Consider the following 24,722-nt stretch of genomic DNA (forward strand, 5'->3'; position numbering starts at 1 on the left):
ACAGGCTCCAGTTCAGTCTCTTCTTTAATGTGGACAGGCTCCAGTTCAGTCTCTTCTTTAATGTGGACAGGCTCCAGTTCAGTCTCTTCTTTTAATGTGGACAGGCTCCAGTTCAGTCTCTTCTTCTTTAATGTGGACAGGCTCCAGTTCAGTCTCCTTTTTAATGTGGACAGGCTCCAGTTCAGTCTCTTCTTTAATGTGGACAGGCTCCAGTTCAGGCATCTCCTGTTTAATGTGGACAGGCTCCAGTTCAGTCTCTTCTTCTTTAATGTGGACAGGCTCCAGGTCAGTCATCTCCTGTTTAATGCGGATAGGTACCAATTCCAGAACCTCCTCCTGTTTAATGTAAACAGACTCCATCTTTGTTCTTTGGCTTTCACCAAGATAAGGAAGTCCTGAAAGAAGAAAATAAAATGAAGTGTTACAATCTGTTCTCTATTGGTGTGTTTACACTTATGACTCAGACCTGAACTGGCTTAGATTTGATCAGATTGAAAGATACGTATAATTTGAGCCCCCGTTTACACTTGAGCACAGTCCTAGGCTGGCTTTGGCCCCGTATGCACGTGCATAGCCCCTGAACTACAGTGCGTGCCCGATGATGTCATATCAACCACCCCTTGTGTGAAGACATTTCCAATCCCAAAACACAGAGACGAAGTGTTTAAATCAACCACACGCCTATCATTTGTGTCACTTGTATGTTTCTACTTCAAGGTGGTCGTTTTGTGCCAATTAAGACTTCATTTTGCCATCAGAAATTGTGCAGAGCATTGAAAACATGCATATCGGACATTTGAAGAAAAAAGGGTATTACTGTCTATAGTTACACATCAAACATTAACTCTTCTTAAATTGAAATGTAAACAATAACTCCCATTTATTTTCTTACCCATGACAAGTATTTCATGCACACAGAGAAGGCAGCTACAGAGCCCCACAGCTGTGGAGTGATTTATACTACTTATTCGTATTGATTTGTTTGTATGCCGATTTGTATTACTGCTTTATAAATTAATAAATTAACTACCTTGTGTAGCGTTATTTCAGGTGGTTATCTTAATATTTCTCCAGATTGTTTTGTATGTTATTCATTTTTATTGTTTTTTATCTGTAAAGCACTTCAAGGTGAAATGAGCTTTATAAGAAATAAAGATTGATTGATTGGAGCTCTTAAAATAAACAAATCCCCTGGGCCGGATGAGATCCTCCCAGTAGTACTCAAAGAAATGAAAGAAGTAATTTACAAACCGCTAACCAAGATCATGCAGCAGTCTCTTGACACAGGGGTGGTACCGACAGACTGGAAAATTGCAAACGTAATACCGATCCACAAAAAGGGAAACAAAACTGAACCAGGTAACTACAGACCAGTAAGCCTGACTTCTATTATATGCAAACTTATGGAAACTACAATAAGATCCAAAATGGAAAATTACCTATATGGTAACAGGGTCCCGGGAGACAGTCAACATGGTTTTAGGAAATGGAGATCGTGTTTAACTAACTTGCTTGATTTTTTTGAGGATGCAACATCGATAATGGATAATTGCAAAGCATATGACGTGGTTTATTTAGATTTCCAGAAAGCTTTTGACAAAGTCCCGCACAAAAGATTAATTCTCAAACTAAATGCAGTTGGGATTCAAGGAAACACATGTACATGGATTAGGGAGTGGTTAACATGTAGAAAACAGAAAGTACTTATTAGAGGAAAAACCTCAGAATGGAGTGTGGTAACCAGTGGTGTACCACAGGGATCAGTATTAGGTCCTCTGCTATTCCTAATCTACATTAATGATTTAGATTCTGGTATAGTAAGCAAACTTGTTAAATTTGCAGACGACACAAAAGTAGGAGGAGTGGCAAACACTGTTGCAGCAGCAAAGGTCATTCAAAATGATCTAGACAAGATTCAGAACTGGGCAGACACATGGCAAATGACATTTAATAGAGAAAAGTGTAAAGTACTGCACGCAGGAAATAAAAATGTACATTATAAATATCATATGGGAGATACTGAAATTGGAGAGGGAATCTATGAAAAAGACCTAGGAGTTTTTGTTGACTCAGAAATGTCTTCATCTAGACAATGTGGGGAAGCTATAAAAAAGGCTAACAAGATGCTCGGATACATTGTGAAAAGTGTTGAATTTAAATCAAGGGAAGTAATGTTAAAACTGTACAATGCACTAGTAAGACCTCATCTTGAATATTGTGTGCAGTTCTGGTCACCTCGCTATAAAAAAGATATTGCTGCTCTAGAAAGAGTGCAAAGAAGAGCAACCAGAATTATTCCGGGCTTAAAAGGCATGTCATATGCAGACAGGCTAAAAGAATTGAATCTGTTCAGTCTTGAACAAAGACAACGTGGCGACCTAATTCAAGCATTCAAAATTCTAAAAGGTATTGACAGTGTCGACCCAAGGGACTTTTTCAGCCTGAAAAAAGAAACAAGGACCAGGGGTCACAAATGGAGATTAGACAAAGGGGCATTCAGAACAGAAAATAGGAGGCACTTTTTTACACAGAGAATTGTGAGGGTCTGGAATCAACTCCCCTGTAATGTTGTTGAAGCTGACACCCTGGGATCCTTCAAGAAGCTGCTTGATGAGATTTTGGGATCAATAAGCTACTAACAACCAAACGAGCAAGATGGGCCGAATGGCCTCCTCTCGTTTGTAAACTTTTTTATGTTCTTATGTTCTTATGATTGAGTGCAGACAGGTTACCAGATTTCTAGAGTGAAAATTATACTGAGCATCAAAAGAAACTTATCACTTATATTTGAGCATTGAAAGAAACTTATCACTTATATTTGGATAAAATTCACTAGATGTGATCGAAAAATGATAAACGGCGAGCCACAGTTCGCTGCCCTAGTCCAGCCTCCAACATGCTGATTGCACGAAGGTGCTGCTCTCTTGACAGATGTGGCATATTGTTTTTTTTTTTGTTGTGATTTTCTTTATTGCTTTTATTCAACAGCTGAAATCACTCCATATCCAGTGTCCAATCAGCTGTCTCACTAATTAGGTGATTAAGTGCATATGCTTCAGTCATAGTCACTCAAGCGTGTCATGGTCAAGGATGAATGACTGAGTAATTAAAAAGAAACTAAAAACATTTTGTAAATATCCTTCATTCATATACTTTATTTTTTTTTATTTAAGGTTTGAACTAAGGTACTGCTACAAGTTAATTGACAACGTTATGTGTTGTCAATTAACCCTGTGAACGGGGCAGATGTGCAACAGGGTATTAATATATTTAGGAGGTCCTAGTTTTACAGAAATTGAACCCCAGAGATTATGCTGCTGCTGCCTGATGTCACTGTTAGGCAGAGTGACCGTTCCATTGCACTGAATAGGGAGACATGGAATATATTAAATTCAGCACACATGGGTCACACCTGTTTTTCTGTCTGGATTAAAACTGGTAATCAGTGATAATTTGTTTTGTGTTTGTACCTTCATCGCTGGGGAAACTAATAATAATTTGTTAATTTAGGAAATACAAATTTCATTTTGAATGATACCGTTCCATTCCACAAACAAATCTATGCTGCTGTCGTTATTAAAACTGTTAACTTCTCTGTGCTTTTAAATAATAAAACGTGAAAAATGAAAGTGACCCTGTGTATAGTGTTACTTATTATACATGTGAGATTAAATTAAACTGGTGGGGACGCAACCTCTAGCACGTAGCGAGTACAGCGATTGCCAGCAACGACATGGCTACAGTACAGCATGTCTACTTACCTGTCTTGTTCAGCATTATACAACGCCTAACTGTTGGCAGACACAGTTTTGCTCTGTGTATTTACCGTTTAGGACCGATCACTTGTCAGTGGGATGACATGGAGGATTTGTTTTGGGCTGTTGTTGACTCTCTTCCTATAAAGATCATTAACAATACAGTAGCATCTTGTTTTTTTTTTTTTTTTTAAAAACACTCTGGGGAACATTTTAAAGTACACACAACATAAAAACTTTGCTTTTTTTCAGGACTATATATATATATTAGTATAAAAAGGTGTTACTTGAGGGACCTTGACACTTTCTGAAAGTTTTTTTGAAAAATATTGATGTTTGGGCAAATTAAGAGAATGTTTCACCTGAGTGACTGCAATGACACGTTTATTCTCAGTGTCTTTATAAGCAACGATGGACACTTCACTCGCTTATTTTCTCAAAATAAATATTTATAAATAAAATAATTATTTATTCCATTATTATTAGTACTGTAATAAGGAAAGTAAAATGTGCCATTACATTAAGTTCATGAAATAGTATCTGCTTATATCCACTCATATTGCGAATACTTAATAATAATAAAAAAATAAATAAAATAAACTATTTTAGTTTAAGAAACAGCTACATTCATTCATTATTATTGGCATTTTTTTACTCCAAATGATTCCTCCTTTCTCTTCCTGCCTCTGTCTGAATGTTCTGAACTGGTTACCTAGCAACCAACTAAAGCTTTTTTCCGCTGTTACATGTCAGCCAATCAACGGAATACACTTCTGTGGTGTTAACTCGACTATATTTACTGTGAAGGGAGTTCAGAAAGTTTTACCCTACTGAAGTGTTTGCTGCTACAGGATAATGCTACATGACCTTTTGCAAGCTCAGTGACAAATGGCAACATTGTGTTAATACAAGAACTAGCAGAATGTTGCTGGATGCATGACAGGATACGGGCTGACAGCCTTGCAAATCTGTTTCCCCTAGTTATAACGGGTGCACATTCTGCAATGGGACTGACCCCTCGCCAGCGCTGGCAGGGTGCACATGGGACTTGGTGTGCACCTGGGGGGAGGTGGGGGGGTGGGGGGGTGTTACGAGATGGGAGAGTGTGACCGGCTGGTGGCTCATTAAATGTTGCAGCTGTGGGGTATAAATATTAGGTGAAATCTGTGCTAAACCAGCTACTTTGGAGATTGGCGGGAGCTTCTGTCCAATTGGAAAACGATAAAGAAAGTGCAGCGCATGAGACTGTTGTTTCCCTTTTTATTTTATTGTGTCTTCTGGTGCATACCTCCTTTTATTTTCTATCCCTCCAGTATCTGTCCGTGTTCCTTCTTCGCCACAACAATAATATTTTGCTACAGTATTTTAAAATGGAGCATTTTCTGAAGAAGACTATTGGAAACAGTACTAATGAAAGGGAGTCGAGCGGCACTGAAACAAAAGAAGTGCCGACAACAAGGATCCGATCAGCATAAAAAAACAGGCACCCGAAAGTATGATAACAAATATTTGGAATACGGCTTTACCTAATTTGGTCCTGAAGAGCAGCCACGGCCACAGTGCTGGCTAAGGAGAGTTTAAAACCAATCAAAAATGTTGCAGGATTTGCAGACAAAGCGCAGTTTCCTTATTGATTTCTTTCAGTGAAAGTTGACAGAGCTAAGGGGCCACATGAAAGTACTCAAGTTGGCGGCTACAACTAACAAACAAGAGGGCTCTCTGACAGGAGATACATCTGTACTTACTCTCATTGACCAAATCGAAAGCTGGATCAAGAAGCTGGCTTTGTGGTATGATTGTGTAAATCGTGGCAGTCTGGAAGCGACAGCGAGTGGGAGAAGTACAGGCGTGGAAAAGTACAGAGCAGTTCAGAAGCAGTAAGGAGAAATTGCATCTTGAATTGCTTTAATCAGAAAACAGAGGACATTGGGGAAACACAGCAGCAGCTCAAAGTCAAACAGCCGCGTGTGTTTTTCTGATAACAAACAAGCTGAAACTCGGCGCAGCTGATTCAAATTCAGCGCCGTTCTGAGACACGGGCGAGGGGAGGAGCCAACGGCACAGCAGAATAACACAGGTAAACGAGGCAGTCTTCCCAGTGACAGCGAGTGGGAGAAGTACAGGCGTGGAAAAGTACAGAGCAGTTTAGAAGCAGGTTGACAGCTGCAGAAGAAACTAAACTTAAAAAAAAAAAAAAAACCCTCAACATGGACTTCAAGCCAGTAATCTGTGACACCTGCTTGATGTGGGAAATCCGAGAAAACCCAGCGGAGCTAAACCAAGTGTGCGTAAAGTGCCGCGCGATCCAGGATTTGCATAAACTAGTAAGTATGCTAGAAATGGAGCTGGAAGAAGTGAGACAGCAACAGGATCTTGAGGAACTGGCACACCCACAATTCATGGAAGTCTGCATCACCCCTAACAGACTGAAAGCCACCAGGGAGATAGAAGGTCAGAACAGCTGGGTTCAGGTAGGCAGAAGCAGGGAAAAAAAGAAACTTCGTCAAACACAACCACCAGAAATCAAAACAACCAACAGATTTGTCACTTCAGAATTTTGATGAGCAGAACCAACAACAAGAGAATGAAAGGAACAACATCCAGGACCCTATTGACAGTGGTGACCAGACAGCAAAAAGAAGGGAGGTCATGATTGTTGGGGACTCCATATTGAGAAACACAGCAAGTTCAATTCGCAGTTTGGACCCCCTTACTACAACAGTGTGCTGCCTTCCGGGAGCCTCGGTCAAGCACATCACTGAGAACGTGGACAGGCTCCTAGAACAAACAGGAGACAACCCGGTAGTAGTCATCCACATCGGTACAAACAACATTAATCAAAACGCATGGCTGAAGACGTGGTGCACACGGGAAGGCTTCACCTATCTTGATCATTGGACCACATTGTACAACAAGGACTATCTGTATAGACGGGATGGATTGCACTTAAATAACAAGAGAACCAGTCTACTTGGAGAAAAAATCCTCGAGCAGGTTCAGAAGCATTTAAACTAGAAAGGAAGGGGGGAGAAATCAACAAAAAAACAGAAGGGAGACCGCATCAAAACAAGGACAACAACTCAGGTAAGACAAGCATTAAATGTATTTATCTAAATGCTAGAAGTATCAGAAACGAAATTCTAGAACTTGAAGCTACTGCACTAAGAAGTAACTAAGATGTGATAGGTGTTACAGAAACGTGGTTATCTGAGAGTGATGGGGACGAATATAATATTTGTGGGTATACACTGTATAGGAAAGACAGGCAGAACAGAAGAGGAGGAGGGGTAGCGCTATACATAAGAAACAGTCTTGAAGCCCAGGTGTTAAACCTGGACAAAGTAAATAAAGCCGATTCAATATGGCTCAGAATAACGGACAAAAATTCAAAGGGCATAATAATAGGAGCATGCTATAGACCGCCAGATTCAGACGGTGAGCACAATAATCTGTTATACAATGACATTAGAAATGCGTGTAGCAAAGGAGAAGCCATACTAATGGGGGATTTCAACTTCCCCCAAAATGGGAAAACCCGGTGGGTAGCACGAAGGATGAAATTGAAATGGTGGAAATGACAAATGACTGCTTCCTAACACAATTTGTCACGGCACCAACTAGAGGGGAGGCATGCCTTGATTTAGTCTTTTCAAATAACGAAGACAGAATAACTAAAACAGAGGTCAGAGAACCACTGGCAAACTCAGACCACAACATGGTCTCATTTGAAGTGTTTTTTAAAACCCCAAAAAGGTTTTACAATTTTAGAAAAGCAAACTATGAAGGTATGAAACAGAGACTAACAGAAGTAGATTGGAGTAAAATAGAGAAAACACCCACAGAAGAAGGATGGTTGTTCTTCAAAAATGTAGTACTAGAGTCGCAAAACAATTATATCCCTAAAGTAGACAAATCTAAATGTGAAACTAAATTGCCAAAATGGTTTAATAGATCAATAAAAAAAATATTCAGCGAAAAAAGGCACTTTATAGAGCATTAAAAAAGGACCAAAAAGAAAGTACGCAGAAAGAGTACACGGAACTGCAAACACAAGTCAAAAAGGAAGTTAGAAAGGCCAAGAGAGAAATAGAAATGAACATTGCTAAGGGAGCTAAAACCAATTCCAAAATGTTTTTCCAATATTACAACAGCAAGCAAACATGCAAAGAGGAGATTAAATGTTTAACAGTCAACACGGTTTTAGGAAAGGGAGATCTTGTCTAACTAACTGGCTTGATTTTTTTGAGGATGCAATATCGATAATGGATAATTGCAAAGCATACGACATGGTTTATTTAGATTTCCAGAAAGCTTTTGACAAAGTCCCGCACAAAAGATTAATTCTCAAACTGAACGCAGTTGGGATTCAAGGAAACACATGTACATGGATTAGGGAGTGGTTAACATGTAGAAAACAGAAAGTACTGATTAGAGGAAAAACCTCAGAATGGAGTGTGGTAACCAGTGGTGTACCACAGGGATCAGTATTAGGTCCTCTGCTATTCCTAATCTACATTAATGATTTAGATTCTGGTATAGTAAGCAAACTTGTTAAATTTGCAGACGACACAAAAGTAGGAGGAGTGGCAAACACTGTTGTAGCAGCAAATGTCATTCAAAATGATCTAGACAAGATTCAGAACTGGGCAGACACATGGCAAATGACATTTAATAGAGAAAAGTGTAAGGTACTGCATGCAGGAAATAAAAATGTACATTATAAATATCATATGGGAGATACTGAAATTGGAGAAGGAATCTATGAAAAAGACCTAGGAGTTTTTGTTGACTCAGAAATGTCTTCATCTAGACAATGAGGGGAAGCTATAAAAAAGGCTAACAAGATGCTCGGATACTTTGTGAAAAGTGTTGAATTTAAATCAAGGGAAGTAATGTTAAAACTGTACTATGCACTAGTAAGACCTCATCTTGAATATTGTGTGCAGTTCTGGTCACCTCGCTATAAAAAAGATATTGCTGCTCTAGAAAGAGTGCAAAGAAGAGCGACCAGAATTATTCCGGGCTTAGAAGGCATGTCATATGCAGACAGGCTAAAAGAATTGAATCTGTTCAGTCTTGAACAAAGAAGACTACGTGGCGACCTAATTCAAGCATTCAAAATTCTAAAAGGTATTGACAGTGTCGACCCAAGGGACTTTTTCAGCCTGAAAAAAGAAACAAGAACCAGGGGTCACAAATGGAGATTAGACAAAGGGGCATTTAGAACAGAAAATAGGAGACACTTTTTTACACAGAGAATTGTGAGGGACTGGAATCAACTCCCCAGTAATGTTGTTCAAGCTGACACCCTGGGATCCTTCAAGAAGCTGCTTGATGAGATTCTGGGATCAATAAGCTACTAACAACCAAACAAGCAAGATGGGCCGAATGGCCTCCTCTCGTTTGTAAACTTTATGTTCTTATGTTCTTATGTTCTTATTTATTAGTTCACTTTTTTGATGAGAGCACCTTTTCAAAGAGTGACTTATAATCCATTATCACCGGACACCTGGAAAGCCTTCAGCCAGTTTCAAGAGTACTTTCCTGAAAAGGATCAGAAAGCAGAGGGGAGGATTAGAAACCCCTTTATTACTGAAGCAACTTTCTTGTGACGAGACACTAAGCTCAGGTTTTTTCAGCAACCTCTTGCTAACTTTTGGATTTCTGTGCAACAAGAATATCCAGAGCGGTCATCTGCAGCTCTGAAAGCGCTCCTACCTTTACCTCAGAGCACCGTTTCAAGCATTTGTGTTCTTCCATGCAAGCTCACCCCTACATTAGGTAAGTAACGTCATTTTTAAAAATATTAATTTTTTATACTGCTGGCTGTAAAAATAAGCAATGGCTATGTTTTAGTTCTGTTGATATTGCCTTGTAATGCATGTTTTACTTATCAATACTAACTATTCTGCAGTAACACAGGACAGTGGGTTTGCAAAGTAATTCTTATTGGTAGAAGAGGGTCGTAGTGCCACAACGTTTCTAATATTACTCTAAGTCAAACACATCGGATTTACAGTGTGTCCGTTTTTTTTCTTCTAAGCTGTAAACAAGTTACTACTACGTATTTGGGGTAGTTTGAGAAATTTAGTGCTTGAGTGCTCAACCCTAATGCCAGACAATATTATCCTACATATGCGCCACAAAAATGACCACGTTAACACTAGAACCGTGGCGGTTATATTCATACCTAAAACTGCTGCTGGCAGTCATTCTAACGGTTACAATTCAAACAATACCAACATTAAAATGAAAGACAACTATCCAACACAAGCACATCATATCAAACATCTACACAGCCGAAATGCCATATTTAAAATGAGCAAATTAAACATAAAATGCTTTATTTTCTAACTTACCACATATAAAGCTCTACTTCAAAAAACGAAAAATAATATAATAAAATAAACTTTTTCAAATTAACTAGTTTGTTAACAGGTATCTGTACAGATAAAACTGTAAAAACTTACAGTGCAAGGGCATCTAGATGACATGGTCCACACCCAACAGCGGCTTACCCCCCCCACACACCCCCAAAATTATTTATTAAAATGATATGATATTGCAATTAATACAGCACTTGCCAATTTGAAGCATGAGTTGTAATTGAAAGGAAATCATTTTCAACTCGGGCAATTGTGTTCCACAAAGGGAAAGCCATCAGCCATGGTCATAATGCTGCCGGAGTGTGAAAAGATGAGCCATGGTTTCAATGTAATTTTATGCAATGCACACAACACATCAGACTACTTAAAAACCTGCAGGATTATTACATGGTCTTTCTAGAGAGAGTGGACAGCTATACAACATGAAGAATCACTGCCCTCAGCACTACTGTGTTTGCCATTCAGAGGGCAGGAGTTAACCCTTTGCGGTCTAACCAGATGAGCACACCCCAGCCTGCTGTGGCTTCCCTTTCATTCACACCCGAGCCTGCTGTGGATTCCCTTTCAAACACCCCAGCCTGCTGTGGATTCCCTTTCATTCACACCCGAGCCTGCTGTGGATTCCCTTTCAATCACACCCCAGCCTGCTGTGGCTTCCATTTAAATCACACCCCAGCCTGCTGTGGATTCCCTTTCAATCACACCCCAGCCTGCTGTGGATTCCCTTTCATTCACACCCCAGCCTGCTGTGGATTCCCTTTCATTCACACCCCAGCCTGCTGTGGATTCCCTTTCAATCACACCCCAGCCTGCTGTGGATTCCCTTTCATTCACACCCCAGCCTGCTGAGGCTTCCCTTGAAATCACACCCCAGCCTGCTGTGGATTCCCTTTCAATCACACCCCAGCCTGCTGTGGATTCCCTTTCATTCACTTACAGTGCTGTGTGTTTGTTCCGGGTCTGACGTCACCGCTCAAGACAGCCTGCTGTGTTCATTACTGCATTAGCATTCCCACAATGCTGCAATGATGCTCCAAAAGTATTTTTTAATTGTTGATCTAGCCTTGCTCTGAGCAGTGCTGAAATAAAAACCCTTCATTGCACTGATGGCGTACTTTGTCAGACACTACAATAATGTGACATCTACTAGTCTAGCACATGTTTAAACCATCCAAAGTTGCACCAGAATGCATCATTTTAACCCCCTTTTTCAAACCCCCCACCTCCTCTCTCCCCAATTGGTCCTATGTGCCACAATGAGATCGGTGACCCGTACACACCTTAAAACTAAATGAAAACCATGTTAACCACTCAGCAGAATGAGGCAACACAGAAGTGAGTGCAGCCATGAAGTTACTGTATACGTATCACTTTGGTGTTTGAGCAAGTTGTTGTATTTTAAGCAGCTGAACATGACGGAAACCACCTTTCTCCTGAAGTGGCTCCAGCAAATGGATTTGGCACCAATTTTCTTTGATCTTTAAACAGCAAGCCATGTTGACCTTGACCTTTCTTATGCCAATTTAGAGTACTACTGTGTTATAGATATATATAAACACACACACACAATGAGTGCACAAAACATTAGGAACACCTGCTCTTTCCATGCAAAAGACAGACGAGGTGAATCCAGTGAAGGAGGAGACAGGTTAAAGAAGGATTTTTAAGCCTTGACACAATTGAGACATGGATTGTGTATGTGTGCCATTCAGAGGATGACTGAGCAAGACAAAAGATTTAAGTGCCTTTGAACGGGGTATGGTAGTAGGTGCCAGACACGCCGGTTTGAGTGTGTCAAGAACTGCAACGCTGCTGGGTTTTTCACACTCAGCAGTTTCCCGTGTGTATCAAGGATGGTCCAGCACCCAAAGGACATCCAGCCAACGGCAGGCCAGTGGTCAAAAATGGCTCATTGATGAAAGAGGCCAAAGGAGGCTGACATGAATTGTGCAGAGCAACAGACAGGCTACAGTTAGTCAACTGACAGTCCAGTACAGCATTAGTGCCGGAAGACCCATAAAAGAATGCACAACTCGTCGTACCTTGACACGAATGGGGTAACACAAGAAACTGTGGTTGCTGTGGGTTAAGGAACGAAAACACTGGAGGATTGGAAAAACATTGTCTGGTCTGATGAATCCTGGTTCCTGCTGTTTCACGCTGATGGGAGGACTAGGGTATGGAGAAAACCATATGAGTACATGCATCCATCATGCTGCGTGTCAACATTGCAGGCTGGTGGTGGTGGTGTGGGGTGTGTTTTCATGGCACACATTGGGCCCCTTGATAAAAGTGGAGCAACGTTTGAATGCCACTGGATATCTGAACATCATTGACAATCAGGTGCATGCTAATTGATTTTTTCAGCAGGATAATGGCCCATGCCACAAGGCTGGATTGTCCAGGAATGGTTCCACGAACATGACAGTGAATTCAGCTTACTGCTGTGGTCTGCCCAGTCACCAGATCTCAATCCAATTGAGCATCTGTGGGATGAGATGGAACGAGCTATTCGGAGTAGAGATCCACTACCAGCCAACCTGACACAACTGTGGGAAGCATTGAAGTCAACATGGGTCAGCATCCCTGTGGAACGCTTTCGACACCTTTTAGAGTCCATGCCCCGACAAATTGAGGCTGTTATGAGGGTAAAAGAGGGTGCAACTCAATATTAGGAAGGTGTTCTAATGTTTTGTACACTCAGTGTATATTAAGGCTGTCAATTAATCACAGTTAACTTCTGTGATTAACTAAAAAACCTAATAATGTGTACATTTTTTTTAACTCTTGTTAAATTACAGTCCTCTGTTTTGATCCTCTTAACTTCCCGTACTTCATTGTCTGCCGCTACATTGTTGAGCGGAGGCGAGATCACAAGTAAAAACAAATACTGGTGAAAAGCTGGAGTTTTGAATGGGTTTAGTTAAAATAAATAAATAAATAAAGGTTATTTTTCCTCCCTATGGTTCTTTTAATAAAAACAAAGAGTCAGTTAACCCATACTGGCAGGCTGAGTTTCACACGAAAGTGAAGCGAACGTGTTTATGTATCAGTCACATTTGTCTACTGGATTTTGTCATAATTACTTTGTTTACCTATAGTGCTTAAGCGCTTATCTTTCTCTATTTTTTGTTGTATTGTGGAGGAGTGTGTTTACGAGAAGAAATCGCAGTTATTCGTGTGTTAATAAACCGTGTTTCTATAATCTATGCAGCCTGTTGAGTGGATACATGTGCACTTTATTATAGTAGACTACTTTTAAAAGATTGTGTATTGTACTGTGACGATACTAGATCAGAATATGTAGCAGTGACCTTCGTGGAGTTCATCAACTCATGGATACTGTCGCTGCTTTGGAAACCAGTGACAAGCGATCAGAAAGCAGACTTAACACCAGCCTGGCAGTCGGAGTGAGAAAGGCGTTAAAAGTTAGAAACTCAAGGCAAGATCTGTGACTTTTTTAAACCCGCTCCCTCCGCCCCTGAACAACAGATATACTATACCGGTAGGTGTGTAATGTAACCCGTTTGGCTGTCGCCTCATGGATATATTGCTATGCATACGAATCCGTGTTTTTCACTTATTCTGGCACACTTTGGTCCCTGTCTGCACGAATTAACGGAAGTCTGTGTTTACCTGAGAGACAAGCACAACCCAGCTGGCATGTTGTGAACAGGATGGAAACATCAGACCAGAAAGGAACACACACACAAGCAGGAACTGCTTATACGATCGCAATATATTGAAAGTGCTATAAAAAAAAAAAAAAAAAAAAACATCCAAGCTAAGCAACTATCGTTCTATAAATCTTCATGGAATAAAGTGCAGCCTGGGAAAGAGCTGGGATGGGGCTTCCTTGGGAGGTTTTTACATCATAATAAACTTTTACTAAAAATGTATTTAAAGGGGGATTTGTTGTTTTCCTAAACAGTGTTTTAATTAAAACTTGTATTTTATTGTTGTTTAAAAATGAGATTAATCTAAATTCATTTTTAATCGCTTTTTTTTTTTTTGTTAAAGCACACTCTTCATTAGTTAAACAGGAGAAGTACACAAGGTAGTGATACTCTATTATAAAAAGAAAAGACAGATAAATGAATGCAGCTCAAGCTTGTATTTCGTCCATTATTCATACTGATGAAACAAAGAAGGCGTTACTTGATTTTTTTTTTCGTAGGTATTTGTCCTCCACTGTCCAATGCGATTTGCACTGTGGGCCTTGCGCCTATATGGGACGGTACACCACAGTCATCTACAGTGGCTCTCAAAAGTATTCACCTCCCTTGGACTTTTCCACATTTTATTGTGTTACAACTTGGAATCAAAATGGATTTAATTAGGCGTTTCTGCCACTGATCAACAAAAAAAAAGTCCATAATGTCAAAGTGAAAAATAAAATCTACGAATTGTTCTAAATTAATTACAAATATAAAACAGAAAATAATTGATTGCATAAGTATTCACCCCCTTTGCAATGACACACCTAAATAAGCTCTGGTGCAACCAATTGTCTTTAGAAGTCACATAATTAGTTGAATGAAGTCCACCTGTGTGCAAGTAAGGTGTTTCACATGATTTCAGGTTAAATACACCTGACTCTGGGAGGTCCCACAGTTGGTTAATACATTTCCTAACAAAAACTACATCATAAAGATGAAGGAACATTCAAAGCAAATCCGGAATAGGGTTCTTAAAAAGCACCAATCAGGTAGGATATATGAACATTTCCAAGCATTGAATATCCCCCAGAGCACAGTAAAGTCCATTATTAAGAAATGAAGAGAATATGGCACAACTGTGAATCTGTCTAGAACAAGCTGTCCTTGAGTATCTGAGCAAGAAGGGCACTAGTCAGGGAGGCCACCAAGAGGCCTATGGCACCTCTGTTGGAAAACATGGATCGAGAATTGATTAGCAGTTTGCTACGCATGTGGACTGGCAGAGCTATACTGGTGTTCTTTTCTGAAAAGAGACTAATATTGCAGGTAGCAGACTGTTTGGCTCAAATTGCATGTACTGCTTACAATTGATAGAGACGATGCGTCTACAAGCTCTTGCCCAACATTGACTGCAAGCTAACGAGATAACAATGCTGTGGACTAGAAGGGAACAGGCTCTAAAGACTTCAGAGAGATCGAAAGAGATAATGCCACTAGGATCAAAGGGGGTCGCAAGAAGATAACAAAAGGCAGATGTATGGACCTTTTGTCTCCAGGAGTGTGAAGAATGCACTGAGTTCAGAGGTTGTCACACTAGACTACACACACACACAATAAATTAAATTACCTTGACCATTGGTTAAGTGTCAGAGAAAGGGGAGGTGGACCATCTATACAGATGGGTATTTAATGTAACGCAAACATTGTAATGATGAGTATTCTGTTTGGTCTGTACCTGGGACCAGACTCCCTGCATATTTCAATAAACCTGGCAACTGATTGAAGAAAAGGACTCTGTGCATTTTTTTAATCTACTTAATCACCATCATTTTTGTTAAGTTACTTCAACCTCTAAAGGAGTTACAGTCTTCCACGGCTGAGCTGGGAGACACTGTGCATACGGTAACAATAGCCCGGGTGCTTCACAAAACTGGCCTTTATGGGAGAGTGGCAAAAAGGAAGCCATTGTTGAAAAAAACTCACATGAAATCTTGGCTAGAGTTTGCCAGAAGGCATGTGGGAGACTCTGAGACCAAGTGGAAGAAGATTATATGGTCTGATGAGACCAAAATAGAGCTTTTGGCCTCAACACTAAGCGCTGTGTCAGGGACTGGAAAGCTTGTGAAGATAGGGGGCAAAATGGATGCAGCAAAGTACAGAGAAATCCTGGAGGAAAACCTGCTGAAGTCTGCAAGAGACCTGGGACTTGGGAAGATTCACCTTCCAGCAGGACAATGATCCCAAATATACAGCCAATCCAACTGAGAATATGTAGAAAGAGTTGAAAATTCCTGTTCATCAAAGGTCCTCCATCCAACTTGACGGAGCTTGAGCAATTTTGCAAAGAAGAATGGGCAAAAATTGCAGTGTCCAGATGCGCAAAGCTGGTAGAGACTTATCCAGATAGACTCATGGCTGAAATTGCTGCCAAAGGTGCCTCTACCAAATATTGACTTAAGGTAACACAATGAAATGTGGAAAAGTCCAAGTAGGTGAATACTTTTGAGAGCCGCTGTATATCGGGAAGCTCTATTATCAATGGTTTCCCGCTTTATGAAAGATACCAGTAATGTACGTGTTCTAATACTAATAGAGGTAATTATGTACGTGTTCACCCAGGGTTGGATATAAACTGCAGCGTAAGGGATCAGAAAAATGCTAGCAGCAGATTGAGAGTTTTGGGAAGCAAAATGCGACCGAATATACATTAACTTCGAGCCTTGCTTACACCACGCGTTTCATCACGTTTTTAAATGGCAAAAGCCGATCTATTTTTTCTAATCTGGTTTTTGTCCATTTAACATGACAATACAAAGAAAACAATTACTTGTTATGATCTGTAATAAATACACCAACACAACTTTTAAATTATGACTGTGTTATTAGATACAATTGTTTGAACTGCTTCAGAGTTGCTACAGCTTCAATTAATTGAAAAAAAGTAAAGTTTTTTTTTTTTCTTTTTCTGTGTGTTAATCTGCTAACCCTGCTTGACACGCAGCACATTGCGATCGTATAAGAAAGCAGCGGTCATTGTGTTGTTATTATTATGAACCACGCCGCTGCTCGCACAGTACTGGACACCTGACAGTGCAGCAGAATGCAGTTCCTGTACCGCGTTACAAACGGGACGCGCTGCACAGAGCGGTACAGACTGTGCAATTAAAATCTCCTGCAGCGCTACAGACGAGCCGCCGATCCTCACCTCTGATTAACAAGACCTGAATATAAACCCGATCTGAACTCGGTCTGTTTCAAAGAGCGCTCAGAGCGCCGGAGAGTCTGCGGGCAGGTTTAATAATAATGAATGAGCCCCGTGTCTGCTCGAGTCTCGCATCAAACCCGCCCTCCTCGATACAATACAAACACATTACACCCCCCCGTACCACACACGGGGTTTCCAGCGGGTGTAGAGAATTCAATTTCAATAACTCACCTCTCTCTTTCTCTCTCTATCTTCAATTCGTTCTGTTTTCTCTTTTCTTTTTCTCCAAGCAGTTCACACAGTAGAACTTCCAGTTCCAACTAGTGCGCTGATCTAAAGATTCCCCCCACCCTTCGGGGGAAACCAGTTCAGTACCGGTCTGTTGAACCAGTTCGTTGAGTAAAATAAGAGACTCATTTGTACTCACAGTGTTAAAACTGAAAAGCTTAAGTAATACCTTACTTGACACACACATGACAACAGAAACGGGAAATGGGGTTCTGGGAGTTTTTCATGTTTGCAGCCTTAACTGTCCCAGTGAACAGGCTTCCCATGGGTCCTAAAGTATGACGTATACAGACAGGAACTGCACCGCAGGGCATAGTGATGGGAGATCCTGAAATATTACCAAAGATAATTGCTTTTGCAAAAATGTAAATTTAAGATACAGGAGAGAAATCTGTCCTGGGATCTGTCAGGAAGAAGAGCCCAAAATAATGGCCAGTGGACAGGCCTGGCTTTGGTGGTCAGCCTTGGTTTACTTTAAAGCATGGCAGTAAAAAAAAATCAATAAAAATAATAATAATAAAATAAACACTCTGCACCTGCACAAGCTTTTGATTCCAATTAAGTTAGTTTACAACTTAAACATTTCAACAGAACACCCCTCATTCGTTACTATTATACCCATGAAGCTGCCAAATAATGAACAGCTAAACATATACTCAGAAATCTTGAACTGCAATTGTGTTCACATTATGAATATTACCGCTTCTAGGCATGAAGCGAAGAGAACCATCTCTCTTCAGCTCAATTGGGTCAGAAGACACAAACGCCATCACTGCACCACCATCCATCCCTTCAGCACTGTGACCTACAGGAGGAATTAGGAGTCTAGTAAACAAACTGGACTAGAGAATGCAAATTTCGCCCCTGCCCCCCCTCGACAGAGCTTTTACCAAACCTCTGTTTTCCTGGAATGCGCCGTCTGCTACAAAGGCTGTCTAATGGTTTGATGGCCAACTTTGAATCACATATCACTAAAGATTTGGGAGCAGTGAATATTTGCTGCTTGCAAAGCAATCCAAACCATGCATTGTGGTAGAAGATCCCCAAACCAACACTCCACTTTACCCGTCCTTTCAGTGCATCCTGGCTGCTTGTGTGAAGGAAAACATTTTCACTTCAAACTTCTTCAGATGGGAAGGGAATAGCACTCTTACATTGTTGGAGACTGGGTGAAAGATGGTCAAGTACCCATCTGCAGAGTTTTCACAGCTACAAAAAGAAAGTAGTCAGGAGAACATCAGCCACAATTCCAGTTCCTGTGTTTTGTAGCAGTAATCTCATATTCCAGCATCTTACCTGTCCACAACAACATCCCACTTTGGAGAGCTAGTCCTGTCAGCAGAATAGGTTGCCCAGCAGTTCTCCAAAAACAATTCAGCCTGTGGATCCCTGCTGTACAGGAGTTCTACCTCAAAATACAAGGGTCTTCGTAAGTACTTCACAACAGGGTAATCCTCAGCTCCATAGAGGTCATTGTAAGCTGAATCTGCAGAGATGCAACGGAGAATTTATAGAAGGAAACACACTGCTACAACATCTATACTATTTTTATTTCCAAGTCATACCCAATGCAAGCCGTATGATGACCACAAGGCTTTTTCCCTCTCAAGACGTTACCTCTGTGTTGAGCTGAGCTTATTGATAGAAAAGAGCTTCTTGAGTCGATTCGAGTCAGTTGTATTTCCCTTGTGTTCGTGCTGAAAGCTGACTTGCCGCTTTCCTGAAAGCTTAAAAAAGACCTCGCCTTTCGCCTTTCTGTCTTTCAAGGGCCTCCCTGCTTGTAGGGTAGGCCGCTCTTTATATCTGTCTGTTGTATGTGAGTGACTGCCTGTGCAGTCATCTGCAAATGATGGTCTATTTTCTGAGAGTACACGTGTCCTCCTCAGGGATAGGCCTTGCCGTATCCCCACTGTCGAGTGACCCTCCCAGCCACGCTCTCCTCCACGGGGCTAGGCTTTGCCACATGTGTGTATGTATTCGTTTCTTTACTGCCTTGCAGTTTAAAAATAAAAATAATACAAGCGTGATTCTTCCACCGGGACCCAGCTCTGCTGTGTCCCACTGTTGAGTGGCTTCCATCAGCTTGTTTCAGCCTGTCTAATCGGTGCGCCGTTTTTAAAAACTGCTATTTTACCCTCACAACCTTGCTGTTGTATGTGTATATATGTTACTTTACTGCTTTGCAGTTTAAAAAGAAAATGTAGTATTATATCCACCAGGACCCTGCTGCGCCCCGCTGTTGTGTTGCATACGCCAGCTTGTTTCAGCCCGCATACTCGGTGGGCTGGGAAAACAAGACACAATCAATTACCTGTATATGTGTTTTTTCTTTACTACTTTGCAGTTTAAAAAGAAAAAGTAATAGCAGCATGATTCCTCTACCGGGACCCACTGTTGAGTTGAATCAGCAGGTTTATTTTAGCCAGCCTACTTGGTGTGCTTGGTCACCCGCCTGGCATGGTGAATGTGTTTCTCCCATAGCTGAACTGCTGTGTATATAAGCCTGTATTTTTTCCTTTTACTACCTTTGCAGTTAAAAAAAGCAGTATACTTTTATTCCTGCCTAACACGCCACAGCTCCTTGGCATACACTATTCGCTGCCACGTGGTGTGACTGCACACGGTCCAGGACCAGGTTATTGCCGCTCAGCACCATGGTGCAGCACCGTGCGCTCCCCTATACTGCTCTCCTGATTGCATACTGCAGTCACTCGAGCCTGTGTCTCCACCCCGGTATGCCATGTGCTACCTCGGGTTGTGTTGACTTCACGCCATTAAAGCTGGGCACCTCTCAGTGCTTCAGCACCCTCGGTGTTTAGATGCTCCATGCCTCAGTGCTTAGCACCACAGCATGTCAATAAAACCTGCACTCCATGTCCCTGATGCTTCGGTGCACCAGTAGTGTATTCTACCTCACTCAGTGTCCTCGGTGCATCTGCACCCTTGGTGCCCGAGTGTTACACGGCTGAGCCGTACGTGGTGTTGGGAGCCCTTGGCCAGGAAGCAGGCTCAAGCCCTTGCTGCAGCCCCAGCTCAGCCGATAATGCCGGCTCCGGAGCTGACCCTGCCTGTACCTGGTTGCCCTGGATGTTACAGAACCGGATTTCTGTTTTGCTGAGGAGGACCATAATGCAATTATGTCGCGGCCTCATGGGAAAGTGGTTCCTTCCGTCAAAAGCAGCCCCTACCTCCCCTGACCATTACTCTGGACCAGCGGTTGAGGAATTGCTGCAGCGCTCCACTTGAGAACGCAAGGTGCCTCGGTAAGTAGAGAACAAGATGTTGGCGTCAGTTGGACTCGCCAGGTTGTCTGGCCGGGTGAATGGTTTATCATACTGGACCAAAAGAACTTGGATTCCACGTTCCAATGGGTCCAGCGTACAGGAAGTATCTCCGCTCCGCCTTACAGGGGAGTGTCCAGAGCTTTCTGCGCTGTGATTCCGCCTCTCCTTAGCCCCCGCACGTTTTCAAAGTGCATGGATGCCATCCTAGCTCCCTTACGCCTGCAAGTGATCAGGGTGATGAGCTACCTGGACGACTGGTTGATCTGCCCAGTCACACGAAGGGGCAGTGGCCCACACAGCAATTTGTGATGAAGCATCTGTTTGAGGCTGGGTCTCACCCTCAACGATGCCAGAGCCAATCAATACTGGTGTAAAATATGGTCTACTTGACTCTCCGGCTGGATTCCCTTATGGTGCAAGTCTACCTGTTGGGCGACAGAGTAGCTGCCATTTGCAACTGTCTGGCCTGTTCAACAAGGGTCCACAGTACAATTGGTGTTGTGTTAAAAACTATTGGGTCTGATGGCCACGGCTTCATCACCCACCCAACTAAGGTTACTCCACACCCAATCGAAATGTGGTTCAGGGCCTTCGGCTGCACCCCCAAGTGCGACAGACACCATCGGCTGACCGTGTCTCTCCTATGCTGGGAAGCTGTATGCTGGTGGAGGCAAGCCTCTTACCTGAGCGAAGGCACAATGATAGGAGTGATACACTTGGATAGGAGTGATACAGAACCATCCAACTTCCAATGAGTAGGCGTTGGGGGGGTGGGGGGGGTGGTCTGGGCAGGTAGAGGAGTTCACGGACCCTGGTCGGATCGCTGGACATCCCTACACATAAATGCGTGGAGCTGAGAGCAGCCCACAAGTGGCCTAAAGAGTTTTTGTACACTTTCCCGCCTATACTGCTGCTCATGGCTTTTCTCGAAAATGTCTGGTTAGACAAAGCATCAGTTCTCCTAGTGGCTCCCAAGTGGCCCAGGAGAGTATGGTTTTCGACCCTGTGCTAGCTGTTGCAGGCCAGCCCTGGGAGATTCCACCTCGTTGGATCTCCTCAGTCAGGCGAAAGGCTCTTTTTGGCACCCAGAACCTGAAAGGGACCACTGGCTAGCCCTAGGCAGCAGAGCGCTAGGGCAGACTCCCCTGGTTCATTGTATACCTGCAAATGGAAGTATTTTCAGGCTTGGTGTCTGGCTAGAAGCCATGATCTTGCCCTATGCCAGTCAATTTGCAGTTTCTGCAAGAATAGCTCGATGCTGGAAGGTTACCTTCCACCTTGAAGGTGTATTTAGTGGCTATCTCTGCTTGCCATCACCCCATAGATTCAATGTCTCCAGGTGCGCATTTTTTGGCTACCCATTTTCTTAGAGGTGCTAGGCGATTACGCCCTCCTAGGAGGACTCTTCTTCCCGAATGGAGCCTTAATATTATAGCCCTGTTTGAGCCCATAAACTCCATAGAGCTGAAGTACATGTCTGATGACAGCCTTCCTTTTGGCTATCAGCTCCGCTAAGTGGGCCAGCGAGCTGCAGGTGCTGTCTGTGCACAGCTCCTGCATGCGTATTTGGGAGGATGATAGCAGGGTGTCTCTACGCATCAACCCTGCTTTCCTCCCCAAGGTGATCATAGCCTTCCACATTATCAGTCTGTGGAATCGATCCTTCCTTCCACCTCTGTTTGCTTCAACAGAGGATGAGAGATTGAATTTCCTCGGCCAGTGCGGGCATTGAGATGCTACGTGCATAGGACAAGAGCTCTGTGTCAATCTGACCAGCTCTTCGTCTGTCACGGGACACAGACCCTAGGACAGCCCCTCTCTAAGCAGCGTCTGTCACACTGGATTGTGAACACAGTCTAGACTGCGTATAATGGTGCTGGATTGTCCCCATGAGAGGGTTGACTACATCTCTTGCCCCTGTGACAGAAACAATGTAGTGGTGGTGTAAAAACATCAGATTCCAGTCCAGTTTATTCGCCTGGTTTTATTTCCTTTCAACGGTCACCAAAACGCACTCAAAATATAATTATAACAATAAACAATAAGGAAGCCGGGGTACACAACAATGTGTAACCTGACAAAATAAAATGAAACTGGGGTTGCAGTCCCAAATAAACACACAACAAAACGGTCCGTCTTCCTTTTGTAATCCTGGAACGGGAAAACACGTGGGGTAATAAACCCAGCACTTCTGGGTTGTCGCTCCTCCGAAGTATTCCCAAGCATCCCATTAGTGCTCTAAAATACAAAAAGGAGATGAGTTAGCAGGTCAGCCCACAACAAAGACGACCCGTCTTTCAACTCCCCGCTCATTTCTCTCTCTCTCCCTCACGGTATCTTGCCAGAAGGAACAGAACCCTGGGCCACGCCACCTTTTGTATGCTCGGTCCCGTCCCCATTGGTCAGCGAGGGCAACCGCTGTCAACCAATATATGATTGCCACCGCTCTTCCCGACCGGGTCGATGACGTTGCGCACTGTGTCTCCGCCCCCTTTCCAGGTGGCCGACTTCCACCTCCCCTGGGGATGTCTGCTCTTCCTCCCTAGCGCCCTCACCGGCCGGGAGGGAGATCTAAAACAGGAGTTCATTCTCTCTTTGTCACAGCCCCTTACAAAAGGTGCCTCTGACATTGTCCTGCAGCTAGCTGGGCTGCGCCGCATACTTTCTCCAGGTTCTACCGTATTAATGTGGTAGACCCTGCCTTGCCTTCTGTAGCCTCCTGAGACCCAGCATGTTTGTAATTAAATAAAAATTTTACAAAATTACAAAATGTTGTAATTCAATAAAAAAAATATAAATTATTTTTTATTTAACTTTTTTACATGTGCGCTGTAGTGGATGTTGGGGTTCACTTAACAGAGCATTTCAGGCTAAATCAATAATAAAGTCCAATTGAACGATAACGTCGGTGACCCAGAGTCAGCTACAGTGGACCTTTTACTGAACGTAATTTATTTTACTTGTAATTAATATTTAATCAGGTTAAACTGCTCTAAAAACGACATGAATACTTCCTTAAATGTTGATGAACTATAAACAATAAGAATTATATAAAATAGTTCATAAATATATTATAGACTTTGCTTTTTGAATTCCATAAAAAGACAAAAAAGACATTCTGTTCAAACAGGAAATGGATGTGACAGGATGTGACATCATTGGTATTATTGGAAAGCCTGGGATGTCCACAGGAGAGTACAGCAGGTATTGACTGTGTAGAACTAATTAGTTTTGAAAAACGCTATAAAAACAAATGTCCACTATAGAGGACTAAAGTCAATGGCGGGGTCTCAGGAGGGTAGGCCTTGAGGGTGTAAGTTCACACCACTAACCCCTGGGTTAGACAATGCTTGTGCGTCCCTCATATGTTGCCGTTCCTTCTCCCTCGCGACAGCTTTGGTATACATTATCCCAATCATAATGTAGTGGTGGGCGTCTTCGAATTGAAAGGGAACGTTAGTTTACCTACCGTAACCCTGGTTCCCTGAAAAAGAAGACCACCACCCGCGAGGTCTCTTCAGTCACCCTCACGGGTTCGATGAAAAAGAGGAGGATCTTCCTGTGAGCGACGATTTTATTCCCTCCGTAGGCGGGACCATGTGCGTCACCCCAGGAAGGGGCCTTTCGGCAGCTCTAGTATAGAGAGCTCAGCAATACCTACCCAAAGGGCAGGAATATCCCATACCTAATGTAGTGGTGGTTGTCTTCTCTTTCAGGGAACCAGGGTTACGGTAAGTAACCTAACATTATGAACAGGTCAGTTTCATAACAGTTTCAGGTCAGTAATGTGTTGAACCCAAGCAGCTAAATTACATGTTTTAAAGTTGTTTTACACCATATGTGGTGTAAAATGAATTGTATGGGTTATCCAGAAATGGGTATGAGTTGGCATTACACTTGTACAGGATTTATATTAGTAGAAGTAGACACCCATTCGGAACAGTACGTTTAAGGTAAATGATTTCTATTGCTGTGCACTTGCGGTCAACAAATCTGACGAAGGTTGTAGCAGCACAGATTTAATATTTAGTGTGATCAGCAACATGCTTTTAAAGCCAACGCAAGAGCCTTAACAACATTGCATTTTGCAAAAACAAAGCCTGGTTGATGCCACACAGCGCAAGAGTGCTCTGTACTTAATTCAG

This window comes from Polyodon spathula, chromosome 60, assembly GCF_017654505.1.
Source record: "Polyodon spathula isolate WHYD16114869_AA chromosome 60, ASM1765450v1, whole genome shotgun sequence".
Classification (NCBI taxonomy): domain Eukaryota; kingdom Metazoa; phylum Chordata; class Actinopteri; order Acipenseriformes; family Polyodontidae; genus Polyodon; species Polyodon spathula.